The 21,693-nt window shown below is 43.6% G+C and overlaps 1 protein-coding gene across 1 annotated transcript in view; it reads right to left on the reverse strand.

The window, feature by feature from the left end:
• Positions 1-21,693, reverse strand: part of selenof (selenoprotein F) — a 53,462-nt gene that overhangs the window by 25,296 nt on the left and 6,473 nt on the right. The window lies entirely within an intron of this gene.

Below are 21,693 nucleotides of genomic sequence, written 5' to 3' on the forward strand. Positions count from 1 at the left end.
AATCTGGGACTATTTACAGAATAAACATTTATTTTACAGTATACAATGAATTTGATGCAACACGTGAACATTTTTTGGTTGAGACAATATGGATAGCTGCTGCTGAACACAAAGTTCTAACAGGATCATAACCCATGGCAAAAAAAAAAAGGTCCAGTTTCACAAATTATGTTTTGTGCACCCAGTAGAAGGATGAACAGCAATATATTTGCCACCAGTCTTCGTAACACAAATGCAGAGAACTGGTCCAGCACTTTTACTCTTCTTTGAGGTTTTGTATAAAATTGGATCCCGGCCATGGTGACCAACTAACCAGTCCAAATGCATAAGCAGGAGAGCAGTAAGTGGGCGTCAAACTTAAAGATGAAGTACTTGCAAATACGAAAGGCTTTTATACAGATAATTTTTTCTGACAAATGTGCAGAGGCATTATTTAGATTCAAGGCAAGAAACTCCAACAACTGATCAAAGACAGAATCTAAACTATAGAACCTGACAGTCGACCACAAAGCCCTTCTTTTATTTAGCTTATGGCTAGCTGCTGCTGTTTGCTTTCATGTAAAAATAATTGGAAACACAAAAATTCACAAATTGTGATGGGGTGAAAGAAGCGGGGGGGGGGGGGGGGGGGGGGGAGAGGGGAAGGGCGAGAATAGTTACATTTTCGGCAAAACATGTTTTTCTGTTGGTTGCCTAGATCATTGGAATCAGTATCTGCAGCTTTCATTGCCTAGAGCAGGGAAGTCCACACAATGACCTGTGGGCTTTATCCAACCCATGAGCCCTTGCAGTCTTCTCCATGGTGCCCAGGCAATGCTTATTTAAATTTCTTATTTGCTAGTTTGTCACTTTTGAGTTTTATGGGCTTAGAGGTTTGGAAAGGGCTACCTACAGCTGTTGCCTTATTGGATAAATCTTAAATCAGGACACAAATCAGATCAAAGTATCAAGAAAGGATTGCATTTCTTGAAAATAAATCTGAAATTTCCCTTTCCAGTTAAGTACATTTAGAGACAGCTAAATGTACAACTATGAAGATATTTAAACTTAATTCTTGTGACAGGAAATCTCTATTAACTGTGCAGCAGCATTATGTAAGCACACACCATGTAATTGCCTATTAAAGATGCTTGTACATATTGAAACACTAAACAAAAACTGGTCAAACTCAGCTAATACTGCCACCAGAATGTATTAGCCACCATTACAAACACACCAATTCAGGGCACACTTCTGACATCCCCTGTGAGCAGACAGCCAACATTTCAAGAAAGCAGTATGAACATTAGCCATTTTGTTGGTGCTGTCTCATTATAATTCTGTCTGTTCATGGGACTATGGACTGGGAGGTTGTTGTTGCGTTAAAGAGAAAGCAGGGAATAAACTGCGGTGGTATTCAGCATCACTGTTTCAGCCATACAGCATAACTCCCTCAACACTTAGTCAAGTACAAATATAGCAGTTGCTGCAAAATGTGAAATGAGAACATGTTATAGTGATGCAACGTGTAGCAGATATTTTCAGCAACTGCAAATATCTGGACAATTTCTTCTGCTGCAATTTCATGCATAATTAGGCTCACAACCAGCTCATTCCTCTTTGTTTTACTGATTGGCAAAATGGTACATGTGGCAGACTATAGTTCAAAAAATTTGTTCTAGCAAATACTGTGCATCCAGGTTAGATGGGCTGTAATGTCTAATAAAAGTGCATTGACGAGGTCTTAAATATGAACCCACTGACATATCAGCATTGTTTTGTTTTGCTCACCAATACTGTACACTAAACTATACCCCGCAAAGTCTGATTTAAACTAAAAAGATGGACCGTTGCGTATTTTCTCAACTGATTTATTGAATAATTTTATGAAGCCAAGATATTAGCACATTATATTTATTGCTGGTGACTACTGAATTGGAAAATATCCTAATGCTGAATTTTCATTAAATGAGACACTCATTATTCTTGGAAGCAGTATGAGATATGAGAAGTGTGGTAAATTGCAATATAAATGCAAGTACCCCTCCCTTGCAGCAGTACAACATTCTACTATATGGTTCACCTACTGGATGTGGAGATGCCGGTGATGGACTGGGGTGGACAAATGTAAGGAATCTTACAACACCAGGTTATAGTCCAACAACTGTTGGACTATAACCTGGTGTTGTAAGATTCCTTACACCTACTGGAGTTCACGAGAGCTCACTGAAGGAGCTATTTTTCACTATGTTCCAAAGTCAAGCCATTTAAAATCCTAGACTGAATAAATGTTCCTGAATTAGTGAGCCGAGTTCCACCAATACAGTAAGCGTTAGGATCTTGAAAAGATAGTTTACTACAGTAACATATAATTGACATTTCTATTACATTATTAATTTCAGCATTATAATGTACCAGCTGAGAACTTTATACATGTACACAACCACGCCAGGACGACTGGAATACTGGAATTTCCCGACTTCCAAATTAAAACGTGTAAACATAAACCACAATTAAGTAATGGTTAAAGGAAAAAAAAGCTATAATTTTCAAATCAGCCATTAACAACTCAGCTTTGAAAATATAGTGCCAGCAATGTTTACCTACAGAATTAAAAGGGGAGGCAGCTAGAATGCATTGATCTATTACCTGAAGTTACATGTACAATGGTTTACAACGGATGTGGGCGAATACAGTTGGTGAGAACATCCTGCTGTTATTATTGCATGGTTGATTACTTCTGCAGGCAACATTTCCAATCTTGTTTGTAGAAGATGGATCCCCAAATACAAAAAACATTTTCAATAAATGTGAGTTGTCTTTCAATTAGAAAACATTTTGTGCATAGAAACTGCTATATATAAAGTGAAGTGGGAAGATAGTATTTCACCATCTTGTATACATGTCCCTATCAGTATTTTGCTAAGCAGTCACATAGTACTGTTGTTAGGTTTTGTGTGCAATGATACCAAGTGTCCTGGTACATAAAATTGCATGACTTGTTGCTCAGGATAATGTAGCAAATTTTGTAGTAAAAAATTCATCACTATGACTACCAAAGCCAGTTTTCATAAATCATAATACTCAGCTGCAAGTCTTGTGGCAGAAACTCGCTTTCAAGCTTTAAACGTCAGGGTTGTTTAGCAGCTATAAGTACAAGTAAATAGCTGGAATATTACCTCATTTTGATGTATGGGTGGCTGATCACTTTCCCAAAGTACTTGTATCCCAAATAATTCTGAGAGGCATTGGTCTTTTCAGTGGTGAGTTCAAACCACTTGTCCTTCACTTTCAAAAGTGTTTATGATTACTAATCTACAATCCAGATGCAGGACTCTGGGCAAATCTCTCAGCACAATTCACAAACAAATATCTGATATAGATGACAATTCAAGTTATCGTTTGGAATAAACTATTCACACCAGTGTTACAGTTTTGATTTGGGTAATTCCAAAGTTCAAGGATAGTTTTCATTATTGGATTTATGGTCAAAAAAATGGTGCAAAGTGTACAGTGCAGTCACAAGTATATTAAACAGGTTCAATTCCACCACTGAAAAGGTTATCATCATCACATGAAACACTGTATTCAATTCAAAGAGGTTCAGGGAACTGGATTGGACAGTGGGTTAAAGGTACTGCTCTTTGAAGTCTGGGACCAAAGCTTGAATTCAACCACCAGCGGTAATAAGTCAAATTACTTCAAATGAATCCAGGTCTTAGTCAGTGTGACACCATTATACAAAAAAAACCTTTTCCTACAGTGCTCAAATGTCAGTATTACTCTGAGAAAGTAAAAGGTAGCAGCTGCAGGGAAGTTGCGTCAATCGGTCCAAGATTAAGCATTAGACACATTACTGGGGCAGGGCAGAAAATTTTACTCTGCACCCAGTGCATGAAATTATTGTTTCCCATAGCCACAAATGTTTTAATTTATGGAGGGCAGGGGGGGGGGGGGGGCGGGGAGGGAAAGACACTGCAGTTGTTCTGCTCTCCTGTCGCATTTGCTTCAGTACACTCAAACACTCCTTGTTGGAAGGTGGGAAAGTAAATCTCACTTAGTGCCAGATTTACACCAAAATTAGCATGAAGTCTTTTACCAAGCTACTAATGTAAGAGAGTGGCATAAAAGAACTTTGTAAATACGACCCCCTCAAAATTATGAAATGTATATTTCTATGTAGTCAAAGGGTGGATATTATAAATAATTTGAGTTTTGATTGGAAGCAGGTTCCTTCATATACCATTGTATTCTCTTCTTCCTTCTACCCCTTTAGAGCTGCATGTAATTAGCCATTATAAACTACTCTTGATAGTTTGAAGTCACTTTTGTGCTAAAAAGAATTTAAATTACCCAATAATTTGAATTAAGTAACATCAATAACACAGCAAAGTGGAATTTACTGGTAAATTAATTCAAAATAACGAATAAGTTGAACTAAACAGTGGATGGTAATTTGCAAGGAATTGAGATACACTCTACATAATGTATCTTTGTATATACATATACACGCAGTGAACACTGATATTACAAATTTGTAGTTCACTCCAGGGAGAGTGAACTTGCGAGATCTAGATTAAATATTTATATTAACATTAAAATATTTAAACTGCTCATTTATAAAAAGCTAAGTGAAGAGTTGTAGTTGAGAGTTATTGCATAGGTTAATGGATATAGAAGGCACCTACACTGTATTTTATTATTTACTCTGTTGGCCACAACTGCTTGTATATGGACAGGGTATATTTTGTTTTAATACTGTACATGTATGTATCTTTCACAAGTTTCATCAGCTTTCAAATGAGTCAAATCCTGACAAGTGAATTACCTAACAGGTTTTATTTCAATCAGATAGAACACCTACAAAAGTTTGTAGCAAGCCTCATTCATTGTAATCATTCTCTTTAAAAAAACATACAATTCTATTACCAGGTGTAAAAATCAGATCTTGAAAATATGCTAGTGTTCAGTGCGCTGAACACGAGAACAACTTGCCAGGAATTATGCTTTAAGCAGGGGTCACTCTATGCTAGATCTGAAATGATTGGTTTCCGTGCATGTCAGACCAAAAAACAAACAACATGTAGAAGAGTCTCCAAAACAAGCAACTGAGAAATCGACATCTACCTGTAGGGTTGCTATTTGCCCAATATGGAGTGAGTACACTCTCCCATGTCGGGCCACATGCTACCTTTCCCAAATCCAGAGCCGTTAAGTGCAGGCTGGCAGAGCTAAGGCCCAAGAACCTCAGGGGGTACATAGGGATATTGCTGGAGTTTAACTCGCTAAATACGCATATCTTGCTCGGATAGATCACAGGAAGTGTTGTCCACCAGCTGGTGTAATGATTTACAAGATAGACTGGAGTAGTGGAGGCAGAATCCCAGGCCCCAGTGACAAGCCTACCCCTCCAGATTCCTTTAGTGAGCAAGGGTGGCTGGGTAATAGTCAACTGTGTACAAGAGCACAATGGACTTATTTAGATATCAGAATGCCGGATCTACCACGCAGGGTTGACTTGGTTCCAAGATAGTATTGTTGAGCCATCACAAGCCGAAGAGACCTTACTCACCTCCAAGGACTATAGTCACTAGTTGGTAATCATACATGTAACAAGCATAGGTTTGAGGCCTCATTAGGTTGATAACAGGTACAAGGAGCTCCTCAAACAGTATGGTGAGCAGTACAATGCCATCAGATGTATGTAAATCCTCCAAAGCAGAGGTACAGACCATAACCCCTTGATTTTTGGTCCTACTGGGTGGAGGTGCAGAGTTCTAGTGGCAGCTGCTTGCCCATCTGCAACCAAATCATAGTTGGCACTGAGCCTGGGTATACGAGCACATACTCTCATACCAGGTCTCCGCATAATGCCTTGCAGCAGCTGTTGCCAAGTTTCAGAGTCTCTTCACTGGTTATACATTGGGCATCTGCTTTCAGCATGGTGAAAGGATGTATACAGGACAGCTGGTGTCACACCAGCTACCTTAATGTCCTAGGCATCCAAGTTAAATGCCATGTATGAGGCTTGCTCATTACCAAATGTTTAATCCATACCCTTGTGGGAGGAGCTTAAGTAAAGGCTGACTCCCCCACCAGGATAATTAGTAGTCCAACAGTTTTCAAATAAAACTGTTGGACTATAACCTGGTGTTGTAAGACTCCTTACATTTGTCCACCCCAGTCCATCACCGGCATCTCCACATCAAGGATAATTAGTGACAGGTTGGTTATAGGCTGAAGTCCTCCCTCATTGCAGCCACTTCTTGCTACAAATCCACCAGACAGCTTGGTACTGATTTTGAATATAGGCTAGAAGAAGCCCTTCCGCTGCATGCAGAGCAGTTCTGAATCATGGAGAACTATTTGGACACATTTGCTCTGCTCCAAAAAAAGTTGACTTGTGTTGAGATTTTGTTGGAAAAAAAAACAAGATCGATCAAAGATCCTTCATCCGTTCTTAGTGCAATCCTAGAAAATTTTGCCCAGGTTGAGGTCAGTATCTACCAGGACCCCTAGATACCAATGAACTTCAACATTTGGGACAGATGCCCCTTGTATTTTCAAATCAATGCTTTCAGGCCCCATTAAGCCATGCAAGGCTATACTAATGCATTTGGAGGCACACACGTCCATATCCCACTGGTTAACCTAGAGTTCAAGATGGTGAAAAGAGTGCTTTATATTCCTAGGTGATTCCATCAGCAACATAATATCAGTTACATAAAGTAGTGCTGCAAAATACCTGTACAGACACTATGGGCCCGATATTAGGAGGGCGACGGGTTGGCAGCAGGGGGTCGACTGGGCATGTGGGTAACGTGCCCAGTGAAATCAGGGTGCTCCGCACGCGATTGCAGCTTGATTGAAGGTACTTACCTTTGCTTCCGGGTTTCGTGCTGGAAAGCTGCGCAGCGGGCGGACTGCGCATGCGCAGCATAGGCTGTCAGCTGGAGGAGCTCTATTTAAAAGGAGCAGTCCTCCACTGACTGATGCTGCAGAAAATAGGAAAAATTACAGCATGGAGCAGCCCAGGGGGAAGGCTGCTCCGAGGTTTAATGACGCCTCACTCCAGGTCTTAATGGATGGGGTGAGGAGGAGGGAGCGGACAGGGATCTTCTCCCCCGCGGGCGGGCAGAAGTGGCCTGCCTCTGCCACCAAGGCCCGGCTCGAGGTGGCAGAGGAGGTCACCAGCACCAACATACCACGCACCTGCATACAGTGCAGGAGGCGCTTCAATGACCTAAGTAGGTCAGCCGAAGTGAGTACACTTACTCATTCCCCTACATTCCGTCTGCCACATCACTGCCCCCACCCCACATCTCCTTCTGCATTGCCAACACTACTCTGTCACATCACCCCTCACACCCACTCAAAGCTCATCCTCATCTTACCTGCACTTACTCACCTCACCAGTACTCATCCCACCACTACCTCTCAACCCAATCCTCATACAATCTCATGGCTCTCTCATACTCACCCTCTCATGCATCTCTTTCATGGTCAGCCTCACCCAACCTGCCACTACCTGTGCTGCAGCCACAGAGCATGCATCACATATGTGCAGTAGGAAGCGTAAGGCAAACGCGTTGTGAGCATGAAGGGGATGCACAAGGGTGTTTGAGGGTTTGTCATGGTGTTTACCTATATTTAATTTCTGATCAACTCACATTACATATTATATTGTCACCACTACTGCCTCGTCTTTGTGAATCTTGTCTGGTTTGTGCAATAATGCCTTGAGGATCACTATGAAGACCCACAACTGATGCCACCCATTGCGTCACTGCAGAGTGGGTGTAGGTGTATTTGCAGGGCTCTTTTGTGCAGATGACAGAGACGTCGGCGATGTCCCCGGTGGCATCCTGGAAGGATGCGAAGGAGAAGTTGTTGAGGGCAGTGGTGACTTTGACAGCGACAGGTAAGAAGATGGTGCTCAGGGCAGCCGGGAGCAGCTCAGCATGAAGGAGGCTGCAGATGGCCACGACTACATGTCAAGTGACTCCGATCCTCCATGGGCACTGTTGTTCAGAGAGGTCCAGGAAGCTGAGCCTCGGTCTGTAGACCCTGTGGTGAGGGTAGTGGCTTCTGCGACGCATCTCTCTCTGCGGTTGCCCTCCCCCCTGCTGTGCAGGTGGATGTATTGTGGGGCTCCACGTGTCAGAGGTGGACGGTGTGGCCGGCGAGGCTGGTGATGCTGTTCGTCCTCAGAGGAGGTCATGACTGCAGCTACGGCGGCCCCCATCCCGAAGATGTACATTTGAGGGGGTCCGCAAGGTAGGTAAATGTGTCTGGACACCGGGGTAAGTGTGCAAGTTTGTGAATTTTATTGTTAGGAGGAGGGTGGTGGAGGCCAAACTTTGTCCCAAGTGACAGAGTGGCCTCCTGCAATGAGTGAGGGTCTCCCCCCACCCCCCCACCTGTCAAATGGACCTTTGCAGCTGCCACAGGCTGATGGCTGCAACACATCCATTTCAACTGGGAGTGTTTCCCCCAGTACGGGAAACAGTCCCAGTTGACTTGAAAATCCCACCAGTCCTAAAATATCAGGTCAATCAGGTCTGTAAATGACCTGAAGTACCTAGTTAATTACTTCAAGTGGCATCCTGCCGGCTTTAATTGCCGGCGGGAGTCGCACATGCGGGGGCTGCGCGTGCATGTCAGCGCGTCACTGGGGAACCCGGAAGTAGGCGGGTTGGAGCCAGGCTCCGGACCCGCCCCGGGAATCCCCGATTTTCGCAGCCCCACCCCCCCGCCACGAACGCACCCGCTCGGGGGTGCAAAAATCGAGCCCTATGATGTGGTTCCTTACAATGCCATCACATTATTGATGAAGAAATGAAATAAGATGGATGATGGCACTAACTTGCCTCACTTTTTTTTTGAGGGGCAGATTCAGTGAACCTCCCATCTAGCCTAATACATGATGTGGAGATGACAGTGATGGACTGGGGTTGATAAATGTAAACAATCTTACAACACCAAGTTATAGTCCAACAATTTTATTTGAAAATCACAAGCTTTCGGAGGCTTCCTCCTTCGTCAGGTGAATGTCAGGAAGGATTTCTTATAACTTGGTGTTGTAAGATTGTTTACACTAGCCTAATACAGATCTTGTAGCTGGAGTACATGGCCCCAAATTTCCCTGTACATCTTCGGTGTAATCATGCCAAATTCAGGGTGGGCGAGGGCAAACCCAATTACAAAAGGTCCCCGCCGCTTTCCCTGTGATTGGGAATTTCTGGCAGGAATGTCACCATATGCGTCCTTGCCATCCAACATTGCTTGGGCACCCGAGGCAATTAACATTCAACAGGCCAGGGTTTCCCTATTTCAAACTGATTGCAAAGTCTACAGAATTCTTTTTTCTAAAATTGTGGGGCTGGTATTGTTGCACCGAACCAAGGTGCAGGGAGTAGTTGAGGCAACAAGCATAGATGCATTTAAGGGGAAGCTAGATAAACACATGAGGGAGAAAAGGAATAGAAGGAGATACTGGTAGGGTTAGATGAAGTAGAGAGGAAGGGGGCTCATGTGGAACATAAACACCAGCATGGGCCTGTTGGGCAGAATGGCCTGTTTCTGTGCTGTACATTCTATGTAATTCTATGTAGGTAGTGAAATTTCAAGTGGTGAAGATTCTTATTTGTAATCTGTTTCTCACAAAAAATGGAGTACAAGAAAAATTTCTTCCATAAATGTAGTTTTGCCAAGGTTACTTAAAATTTATGGATATTAAAAATTAAGCCCAAGTTTCATAGTAGTATCATAGTAGGTACAGCACAGGAGGCTGCCATGCGGCCCATCATGCCTGCTCTTTGAAAGAGCTATCCAATTAGTCCCACTCCCCTGCTCTTTCCCCATAGCCCTATAAATTTTTTCCCTTCAAATATTTATCCAATTCCCTGTTGAAAGATACTATTGAATCTGCTTTCAGGCAGTGCATTCCAGATCACACTGGATCAACTTGCTGCGTAAAAAAATGATTCCTCATGTCAGCTCTGCTTCTTTTGCCGATCACCTTAAACCTGTGTCCTCTGATCACGGGCCCTTCTGCCACTGGAAAGAGTTTCTCCTTATTTACTCTATCAAAACCATTCATGATTTTGAACACCTCTATCAAATCCCCTTAACCTTCTCTGCTCTAAGGAGAACAACCCCAGCTTCTCCAGTCTCTCCACATAACTGAAGTCAGTTATCCCTGGTACCATTCGAGTAAATCTCTTCTGCACCCTCTCTAAGGTCTTGACATCCTTCCTAAAGGGCGGTGCCCAGAATTGAATAAAATACTCCAGCGGAGGTCTAATCAGTGTTTTATAAAGGTTTAGCATGACCTCCTTGCTTTTGTACTCTATGCCTCTATTAATAAAGCCAAAGATCCCATATGCAATTTTTTTTTAAAAACAGCTTTCTCAACTTATCCTGCCACCTTCAAAGATCTGTGTACATACACACCCAGGTCTCTCTGTTCCTGCACTCTCGTGAAAATTGTACCATTTAGTTTATATTGCCTCTCCTCATTCTTCCTACCAAAATGTATCACTTCACACTTCTCTGCGTTAAATTTCATCTGCCGTGTGCCTGCCCATTTCACCAGTCTATGTCCTCCCGAAGTCTGTTAGTATCATCCACATTGTTTACTATGTTTCTGAGTTTCATGTCATCTGCAAACTTTGAAATTACACCATGTATACCCAAGTCCAGGCTCAAAAAGAGCAGTGGTCCTAAAACTGACCTCTGGGGAACGCCGCTGTATTTTTCCCTCCAGTCTGAAAAACAACCATTCTGCACTACTCTCTGCTTTCTGTTCCTTGGCTAATTTTATATCCACACTGCCACTGTCCATTTAATCCCATGGGTTTTAATTTTGCTAACAAGTCTATTATGTGGTACTTTATCAAATGCTTTTCGAAAGTCCATATACGCATCATCAACCGCACTACCCTCATCAACCCTCTCCATTACTTCTTCAAAGATCTCAATCAAGTTCGTCAAACATGATTTTCCTTTGACAAATCCGTGCTGACTTTCATTTAATAGCCATACTTTTCCAAGTTCCAATTAATTTTGTCCCAGATTTAATTATATTTGCATACTCATAAGAAAAGAAATCAATAAACAAACTTGCATTTATATAGCACCTTTCCAAACCTCAGGACTTCCCAAAGTGCTTCACAGCCAACAAAGTACTTTTGAAGTGTGGTCACTTGTAATGTAGGGAAACAGTATCTGTTTTGCACAAAGCAAGGACCCACAAACAGCAATGAGCTAAATAACCAGATAATCTGTTTTAGTGATGTTGGTTGATCGATAAATGTTGGCCAGGACATCAGAACTTCCCTGCTCTTCTCCGAATAGTGCTATGGGCTCTTTTAAATCCACTTAAGAGAACACATGGTGCCTTGATTTAATATCTCATCTGAAAGACAGCGCCTCTGACAGCACAGCACCCCCTCAGTGGTGCATGGGAATGCCAGCCCAAACTATGTGCTTAAGTCTCTGGAGTAGGTCTTGGATCCATGGTACGAATAGACTCAGAGGCAAGAATGCTACACTGAGCAGAGGCTGACTGCTAGTAACTTGGAATATTCTCTACATTCCACCCAATCTGAGTGGCCCACAAGCACTTTCTCTTTGAAAGTGAAATGACATTACAAAGATAGAGGGACCATTAAAACAGGCACTGGATTTTTCCTCATGGGCAGGCAGACATATCTATAATTCAAGCAGTGCAGTGAGCAGGAGTTGAGATTACATCCACCTCTTTCCAAGGGAACTGTGATATAGTACTTTTAAATGTTGCTGCTGAAGTTCTTACAACTTACTGCTTTCATGAAGCAAATACACCAATTCGAAGCACGCGTGAAACAAATGTCAAGGAGCATGGCATATAGACTACTTAAAAAGTGAGGATTTCTATAAAATTGTATGCAACAATTCTTTAAAATGAATCTACTCAATTTATTCCTCTATTTGGAACAAGGTATGCTGCACAGTTCACAGAACAACCCACATAATGCACACTTAACATATTTAGTTTCTTTAATCACATTTATAACAACTTTGCAGTTAATTCTGTATTACCCATATAATTTGTAATATATATTTAATCCTAAACAAATACTCATTCATTTAAATATTGCTGGAAAGATATTGAGCCATTAAAAGTCTGACTGCACTTTATCCGTTAGAGGTTGATTTCTACATTTATTTTAAAAAGCACCAAAAGTGCCACATTTGGAGTCATCGTGGAAGAACTTCCCTATACCCAACCTATTTGCAAAAGCAGCCAAAGAATACAGCGAGGCAGAATTATTCACTCAGCTTCTACAAAATTAAATATCAGGTTATTAACCAGAATTTTTGATTGCTTCCTAAGTTGCACTCTATGAACCTTTAATATCAAACGCTAGATGTGAAAGAAACTCAAAAGGTAACAATGAAAAATGTAATTATGTTGAAATTTATCAATGGAACACTCATCATATCATAAAACTATCAAGGACAGCGTCTGGCTGCTCCCAACTTTTCTGGACTGACTTCGGGAGCAAATTGCAAAGGAATAAATTGCAAAGTAATTAGCAAATCTAAAATTGTATACTCGCTCTTTGAACAGTGCTGGGTACTTGGGGCAAAGAGAAGAGCATGTCCTTGAATTCTGCTAGCCTGCCTTTCATCACTTTAGCAATAAACTATTACTATGGTACAAAAGTAAAGGGATTGGTGACGGATACTGTTAATAATTACTCCTTTTCAAAAGAGAAGTTTAGGTGATAATACCGGTATCCATTATTTTTTTTAAAATTTGTTCATGGGATGTGGACATCACTGGCAAGGCCAGCATTTATTGCCCTCGAGAAGGTGGTGGTGGTGAGCCGCCTTCTTGAACCGCTGCAGTCCATGTGGTGAAGGTTCTCCCACAGTGCTGTTAGGTAGGGAGTTCCAGGATTTTGACCCAGTGACGATGAAGGAACGGCGATATATTTCCAAGTCAGGATGGTGTATGAATTGGAGGGGAATGTACAGGAGGCGGTGTTCCAATGTGCCTGCTGCCCTTGTCCTTCTAGACGGTAGAGGTCACTGGTTTGGGAGGTGCTGTCGAAGAAGCCTTGGCGAGTTGCTGCATTGCATCCTGTAGACGGTACACACTGCAGCCACGGTGCGCTGGTATTGAAGGGAGTGAATGTTTAGGGTGATGGATAGGATACCAATCAAGCGGGCTGCTTTGTGCTGGATGGTATCGAGCTTCTTGAGTGTTGTTGGAGCTGCACAAATCCAGGCAAGTGGAGTGTATTCCATCACACTCCTGACTTGTGCCTTGTAGATGATGGAAAGGCTTTGGGGAGTCAGGAGGTGAGTCACTCGCCACAGAATACCCAGCCTCTGACCTGCTCTTGTAGCCACAGTATTTATATGGCTGGTCCAGTTAAGTTTCTGGTCAGTGGTGACCCCCAGGATGTTGACGGTGGGGGATTCGGCGATGGTAATGCCGTTGAATGTCAAGGAGAGGTGGTTAGACTCTCTCTTGCTGGAGATGGTCATTGCTTGGCACTTGTCTGGCATGAATGTTACTTGCCACTTATCAGACCAAGCCTGGATATTGTCCAGGTCTTGCTCTGTGTGAGCATGGACTGCTTCATTGTCTGAGGGGTTGCCAATGGAACTGACCACTGTGCTATCAGTGAACATCCCCATTTCTGACCTTATGATGGAGGGATGGTCACTGATGAAGCAGCTGAAGATGGTTGGGCCTAGGACACTTCCTTGAGGAACTCCTGCAGCAATGTCCTAGGGCTGAGATGATTGGCCTCCAACAACCACTACCATCTTCCTTTGTGCTAGGTATGATTCCAACCACTGGAGAGCTTTCCCCCTGATTCCCATTGACTTCAATTTTACTGGGGCTCCTTGGTGCCACACACGGTCAAATGCTGCCTTGATGTCAGGGCAGTCACTCTCACCTCACCTCTGGAATTCAGCTCTTTTGTCCATGTTTGGATCAAGGCTGTAATGAGGTCTGGAGCCGAGTGGGCCTGGCGGAACCCAAACTTAGTATTGGTGAATAAGTGCCGCTTGAAAGCACTGTCGATGACATCCTTCCATCACTTTGCTGATGATTGAGAGTAGACTGATGGGGCGGTAATTGGCCGGATTGGATTTGTCCTGCTTTCTGTGGACAGGACATACCTGGGCAATTTTCCACATTGTTGGGTAGATTCCAGTGTTGTAGCTGTACTGGAACAGTTTGGCTAGAGGCGCAGCTAGTTCTGGAGCACAAGTCTTCAGCACTACAGCTGGGATGTTTTCGGGGCCCATAGCCTTTGTTGTATTCAGTGCACTCAGCCGTTTCTTGCTATCAGGTGGAGTGAATCGAATTGGCTGAAGACTGACTTCTGTGATGGTGGGATATCGGGAGGAAGCAGAGATGGATCATCCACTCGGCATTTCTGGCTGAAGATGGTTGCAAACGCTTCAGCCTTGTCTTTTGCACTTGCATGCTGGACTCTGCAATCATCGAGGATGGGGATGTTCACGGAGCCTCTTCCTCCAGTCAGTTGTTTAATTGTCCACCACCATTCACGACTGGATGTGGCAGAATTGCAGAGCTTTGATTTGATCCGTTGGTTGTGGAATTGCTTAGCTCTGTCTATAGCATGTTGCTTCCGCTGTTTAGCATGCATGCAAGTCCTGTGTTGTAGGTTGCCACCTCACTTTTAGTACGCCTAGTGCTGCTCCTGGCATGTTCTTCTACAATCCTCATTGAACCAGGGTTGATCCCCTGGCTTGTTGGTAATGGTAGAGTGAGGAATATGCCAGGCCACGAGGTTACAGATGGAATACAATTCTGCTGCTGGTGATGGCCCACAGCGCCTAATGGATGCCCAGTTTTGAGCTGCTAGATCTGTTCTGAATCTATGCCATTTAGCACTGTGGTAGCACCACACAACACGTTGGATGGTGTCCTCAGTTTGAAGATGGGACTTCGTCTCCACAAGGACTGTGCGGTGGCCGCTCCTACGAATACTGTCATGGACAGATACATCTGCGACAGGTAGATCGGTGAGGTTCGCTTGCCACCTGCCGCAGGCCCAGTCTGGCAGCTATGTCCTTCAGGACTCTGCCAGCAGTGGTGTTACCGAGCCACTCTTGGCGATGGACATTGAAGTTTCCCCACCCAGTGTACATTCTGTGCCCTTGCTACCCTCAGTGCTTCCTCCAAGTGGTGCTCAACATGGAGAAGGACTGATTCATCAGCTGTGGGAGGGCAGTCGGTAGAAGTTTTCTTGTTTTGGCAGAGTATTACTGGAAGAAAAAAAAACACTTGCGACAAATAAACACGATGTACTCTAACTAATGCAATATATATATATTTTAAGATGTCCAGAGCAGCAATTCCTCAATAAACTAATTGCTAGATTATTGTCTTTTCTCCCTCCCTACAAAATGTACTATTGATGTATAAAGCCTTAGTAACATTTAAAAAGCAATGTCTACCATTAATACTCCATATCTCTTTAAAAATTAAAGCAAACATCAAACTGAATATTTCCAATTTACTAAAAGCAACAATTGACTACCGTTCAGATAATTGATCCTGTTACCAAATAGTCATCTCAAAATGCTAGATAAAATATTTGGATGGAAAACCTCTTGATATCGGAAGTTTCTCCCTAAAATTAGGAAAGTTTACAAAAATTAAGATAACATTTTATCTGTTCATGGCTACCCTGTAACTTGCTGCAGAACAATTTTTTCTTTTAGTATCTAGACTGCAGAACCATTTCCTGAAGGATTCAGCAACACTGGCTGTCAGTCACGGTGTTGTAGAAACAACAACAACTTGCATTTGTATAGCGCCTTTAACATTGTAAAATGTCCCAAGGTGCTTCATAGGAGCGTTATCAAACAAAATTTCACACCCAGCCACATAAAGTGTCACCAAAAGCTTGGTCAAAGAGGTAGGTTTCAAGGAGTGTCTTAAAAGGAGGAGAGAGAGGCGGAGAGGTTTCGGGAGGGAATTCCAGAGCTTTGGGCCTAGGCAGCTGAAGGCACGGCCACCAATGGTGGAGCGATTAAAATTGGGCACGCGCAAGAGGTAAGAATTGGAGGACCGCAGAGATCTTGGAGGAGGTTACAGTGATAGGGAGGGGCGAGGCCTTGGAAAGATTTGAAAACAAGGATGAGAATTTTAAAATTGAGCGTTCCCGGGAGCCAATGTAGGTCAGCGAGCACAGGGATGATGGGAGACCGGGACTTAGTGCGAGTTAGGATATGGGCAGCAGAGTTTTGGATGAGGTCAAGTTTCTGGAGACCATTGGAATAGTCCAGTCCGGAGGTAACAAAAGTGTGGAGGAGGGTTTCAGCAGCAGATGAGCTGAAGCAGGGGCAGAGACAGGTGATGTTACGCAGGTGGAAGTAGGCCGTCTTGGTGGTGGAGCGGATATGTGGTCAGAAGCTCACCTCAAAGTCAAACAGGACCCCAAGTTTGCAAACGGTCTGGTTCAGCCTCAGACAGTAGTCAGGGAGAGGGATGGAGTCGGTGGCTAAGGAACGGAGTTTGCAGCGGGAACCAAAGACAATGGCTTCGATCTTCCCAATATTTAGTTGGAAGACATTTTTGCTCATCCAGTACTGGATGTCGGACAAACAACGTGACAAATGAGAGACACTGGAGGGTTCGAGCGAAGTGGTGGTGAGGTGGAGCTGGGAGTAGTCAGGGTACATGTGGAACCTGACATTATGTTTTCGGGTGATGTCGCCGAGGGGCAGCATGTAGATGAGAAATAGGAGGAGGCCAAGGATAGATCCTTGAGGGACTCCAGAGATAACCGTGTGGGAGTGGGAAAAGAAGCTAGTGCAGGTGATTCTCAGGCTGCGACTGGATAGTTAAGAATAGAACCAGGCGAGCGCAGCCCCACCCAGCTGGACGGGAGGAGCCGCATTGGAGGAGGATGGTGTGGTCAACCGTGTCAAAAGATGCAGACAGGCAGAGAAGGATGAGGAGGGATAGTTTACAATCGTCACAGTCACATAGGGTGTCATTTGTGACTTTGATAGGTGCTGTTTTAGTACTGTGGCAGGGGCAGAAACCTGATTGCAGGGATTCAAACATGGAGCTGCGGGAAAGATGGGCACGGATTTGGGAGGCGACAACACGTTCAAGGACTTAAGAGGAAAGGGAAGTTGGAGATGGGGTGGTAGTTTGCAAGGACAGAGGGGTCAAGGGTGGGTTTTTGAGGGAGGGGGGACCGTTAAAAATATCAGTTAACATGGGGGCCAGGAAGGGAAGTTGGGTGGTGAGCAGTTTAATGGGAATAGGGTCAAGGGAGCAGGAGGTGGGTCTCATGGTTAAGATGAGCTCGGAGAGGACATGAGGGGAGATGGGAGAGAAATTAGAGAAAGCTGAGAGTTCAGGGTTAGGGCAGGGGGGAAACCGTAGGGGAAGTTTGGCTTGATGGCCTAGGGGAGGGGAGGGAAGGGAAGCGGCAGAGGCAGCTGAACGGATGGTCTCAATTTTAGTGACAAAGAAGTCCATGAGTTCCTCGTACTTTTTGTTGGAGGTGAGGGTGGCGGGAGCAGGGGAGAGGGTTTGTTTATATATTCCAAAGTAGTTTCTATAGTTCTCTTTAAAAAAAAAAGCTGTGTCTATCCAGTTATTTCATGTTGCTGTGCTCAACTTTTTATGCTGGCAGCTATATTCTCCCCCTCCCTCCAACAGGCCTGGGACGTTCTGTACAGCTCAGTGAAAGCAAAACCTCATCACTAGTACTTTAATTGCTCAGCCTGCCAGCAGGCAAAAAGACGTGACAGCATTTGACAGTGAGGCAGACACTTCATGTCTATGTTGCCATCCAACTGTGAAGCCCCATTGGCAGCGAACCAGCAATGTAAATACAGGAAATACAGAACTGCCAGATATTTATATAATTTAAACCAGCAGAAAGAGCAACCAATGGTGCCAAAAGGCGAGTAATGATCCTTTGATACCAAATGGCTGCTTTCTGCATGTGGAAAGCCAAGTTCAAAAGAGGTGTCGATAAAATGACAGGTGAATCAATGTAAACAGCTAGATCAGAGGCAGCATCTATTAAATGAAAGTTGCTTAGAATCTGGAACTGGTCAGCCTTGGTTCAATGGTGGCACTCTCAACCTTCAACAAGAAAAAATGTTTTTCTGACATACAAGATTCTGAGGGGACTCAATAGGGTAGATGCCGAGAGGATGTTACCCCTCATGGGGGAATCTAAAACTGGGGGCATAGTCTCAGAATAAGGGGTCGCCCGTTTAAGACGGAAATGAGGAGGAATTTCTTCTCTCAGAGGGTCATGAATCTTTGGAATTCTTTACCCCAAAAAGCTGTGGAGGCTCAGTCATTGAATACATTCAAAGCGGAGTTAGACAAATTTTTGATCAGCAAGGGAGTCAAAGGATATGGGACAGGGCGGGAAAGTGGAGTTGAGGTAAAAATCAGATCTGCCATGATCTCATTAAATGGTGAAGCAGGCTCGAGGGGCCGAATGGCTTACTCCTATCGCTTATGGTCTTATTCTGAATCAGATGTCGTGGGTTCGAGCCCCATTCCAGAGACTTGAGTGTGTAATCTCGGCTGACCCATAAATGCAGTACTGAGGGAGTGCTGCACTGTTGGAGGTGCTGTCTTTTAGATGAGACCTTAACCCAAGGGCATTGTCTGCCTTCTCAGGTCATGTAAAAGATCCCATGGCACTATTCGAAGAGCAGGTGAGCTCTCCCGGTGCCTCGGCCAATATTCATCCCTCAAGCAACATCAATAAAACTTCGTTGCTGTGCGCAAATCGGCTGCTGCAGTTCCCATCATTATAATAGTGACTGTACTTCAAAAATACTTCATTAACTTTGGGATGTCCTGAGGTCATGAAAGGTGCTACATAAACACAAGTTCATTCTTTCTTTCTAACTTGCCATTAAGAGGTTTAGGTCAAAAAAAAGCATTTCTGCCAGAAATCTAAACCTTACTTTACCTTGAGCAGAAAATAGAACCAGTATATCAACATAAATAAATAAATAAAAGTATAACATTTGTAATTACAAAATCTTTTGATACAGCGTATGTCAAACAATATTGGATAGTCCATATGTATGCTGACGGCATCCAGCTCTACCTTGACACCACCTATCTCAACCGCCCGACACTACCTCTGTTATCAGACTCTCATCCGATATGCAGTCGTGGGTGAGCTGCAATTGACACATTGAATCTGGAGATTCTCTCCTACTCCCGCCGCCCCCCAAACAAGTCACACAATGCTAACTGTAAGTTGATGGGGTGAATTTTTAACCACTGGCTACGCTCGAGTTAGTCTGTTCAATGAACTGTCATTTCATTGAAGTCAGAATAAAATTCCTAAATGATCTTTAAGGCAATAAAATGAATGAATTTAGGTCAACTGAACAAAAAGGAACATGACAGATGTTTAAAAAATAATTTTTCATGGGCTAATTGCTTTCAAATTTGTGTCAATAAGTCTCTCCAATATGTTCCCTAGATCATAATCACTTAAGGTCCATAGTGGTATGCACAACATGTTTGTCACTCGTAACATTTGTCTCCTCCCTGTGGTGTCATTTAGCTAATAAAGAAACCATCTTTTTCAGATGATGTACCTACAAAATTAGAATAAAGCCAGCATCATGTTTGCACAGAACATTTTCACTTCAGTGCTTTCCAGTACAGCAGCATTTCTCTTGTGATGTGGGTCTAATTCCTGCCTCAATGAAACTACCATGACACTTAGACTGCATGGATACTGATATCCATTTTAGCCAAATAACCAACTCTAATCAATGCAGATGGCTTGAACTGCTGCAGTTTATGTATATATTAAATTGGATTTGAATTGGTCTGAAAAGTTCTTTAAGAACAGCTTGATTGAAAGTTGGCTCGTGAATATAGGTGATTATTCACCCATTTAATTTTCTTTTAAGAGCTTGTTTTATTTGGAAAGCTTCCCAAATTTAAGTAGGACAGGTGACCAAAAGCTTGGTCAAAGAGGTAGGTTTTAAGAAGCATTTTAAAGGAGAGAGATGTGAAGAGGTTTAGCGAGGTAATTCCAGAGCTTAGGGCCTAGACTTCTGAAGGTGCAGCTGCCACTGGTGGGGCGAAGGAAGTGGTTCACGGAGGGTTATTGGGCTGGAGGAGGTTACAGAGATAGGGAGGGGCGAGGCCATGGAGGGATTTGAACTCAAGGATAAGAATAGCCGAGTCAGGAGGTAACAAAAGCATGAATGAGGGATTCAGCAACAGATGGGCTGAGGCAGGGGCGGAGACAGGTAATATTACTGAGGTGGAAGTAGGCGGTCTTTATGATGGAGAGGATATGGGGTCAGAAGCTCAGCTCAGGGTCAAATAGGATGCCAAGGTTGCGAACATTCTGGTTCAGCCCCAGACAGTGGCTAGGGAGTGGGATGGAATTGGTGGCTAGGGAACGGAGTTTGTGAGGCCGCTGTGAAGACAATGGCTTCAGTTTTCCCAAAGTTTAACTGGAGGAAATTTCAGCTCATCCAGGATTGGATATCAGACATGCAGTCTGACAACACAGGCAGTGGAGGGGTTGAGTGTTGGTGGTGAGTTAGAGTTGGGGGTAGTCAGCGTACATGTGGAACCCGACGTGTTTTCGGATGATGTCGTGAAGGGGCAAAACATGGATGAGAAATAGGAGGGGGCCAAGGAGATACTGGAGGGACTTGGGAGGTAACAGTGCGGGGATGGGAAGAGAAGCCATTGCAGGAGATTCTCTGACTACGAATGGATAGACAAGAGTGGAACCCGGCGAGGGCAATCCCTCTCAGCTGGACAATGGAGAAGAGGCGTTGGAGGAGGATGGTGTTGTCGATCGTGTCAAAGACTGCAGACAGGTTGAGGGAACCATTTATAGCATCAGCTAACATGGGGATCAGAAAGGGTAGTCAGCAGTTTTGTGGGAATAGGGACAAGAGCGCAAGAGGTGGGTCTCATGGACAAGATGAGCTCTGAGAGGGCATGAGGTGAGATTGGAGAGAAACTAGAGAAAGATGAGAATTCCGGGCCAGGGCATGGAGGAATCTTGGGGAAAATTTGGCTTGGTGGGCAGGGGGAAAAAGGGATGTGGCAGAGGCAGCGGAAGAGATGGTCTTAATCTTATTGACAAAGAGGTCCATGAGCTCCTTGCACTTGTTGCTGGAGGTGAGGGTGGAGGAGGCAGGAGAGAAGGGCTTAAGGAGATGGTTGGTAGTGGAGAAAAGCAGGAGGCAGTTATCACTCCTTCCAGTAGCCCAGATTCCATCCAGCTCCAGCCCATAGAGGTAAGTGATCAAAAACATAGAATGTGAAATTCCACCACTCAGACAACACACCAAATGACCAGATTTTAATCAACCTCCTTAAAAATTGTTTTGTTTCATTTCATAGATCCTGCAAAAAACCTTACAGGGTTCAAACCTGATTATATCAAGAAGGTGGACTTATTTCGCTGGATTTCTAAATTATGCCAAGCACTACAAGCTACATTGTTAATAGCTTACATTAATTCCCCCTCCCCCTAAAATCAAGATTTTTAAAAAAAAAGTGGAAATGATCTCAATGTTAACAACTGATTTGACAGTAGTTCTCATTGATAAGCTGGACTCTTCACTGAGCTTTGAGGTTAACAATATAAAACCACAAAACAATGCACCAATACCAAAGAACACATCCCA

Source organism: Heptranchias perlo, chromosome 9 (genome assembly GCF_035084215.1).
Source record: "Heptranchias perlo isolate sHepPer1 chromosome 9, sHepPer1.hap1, whole genome shotgun sequence".
Classification (NCBI taxonomy): Eukaryota; Metazoa; Chordata; class Chondrichthyes; order Hexanchiformes; family Hexanchidae; genus Heptranchias; species Heptranchias perlo.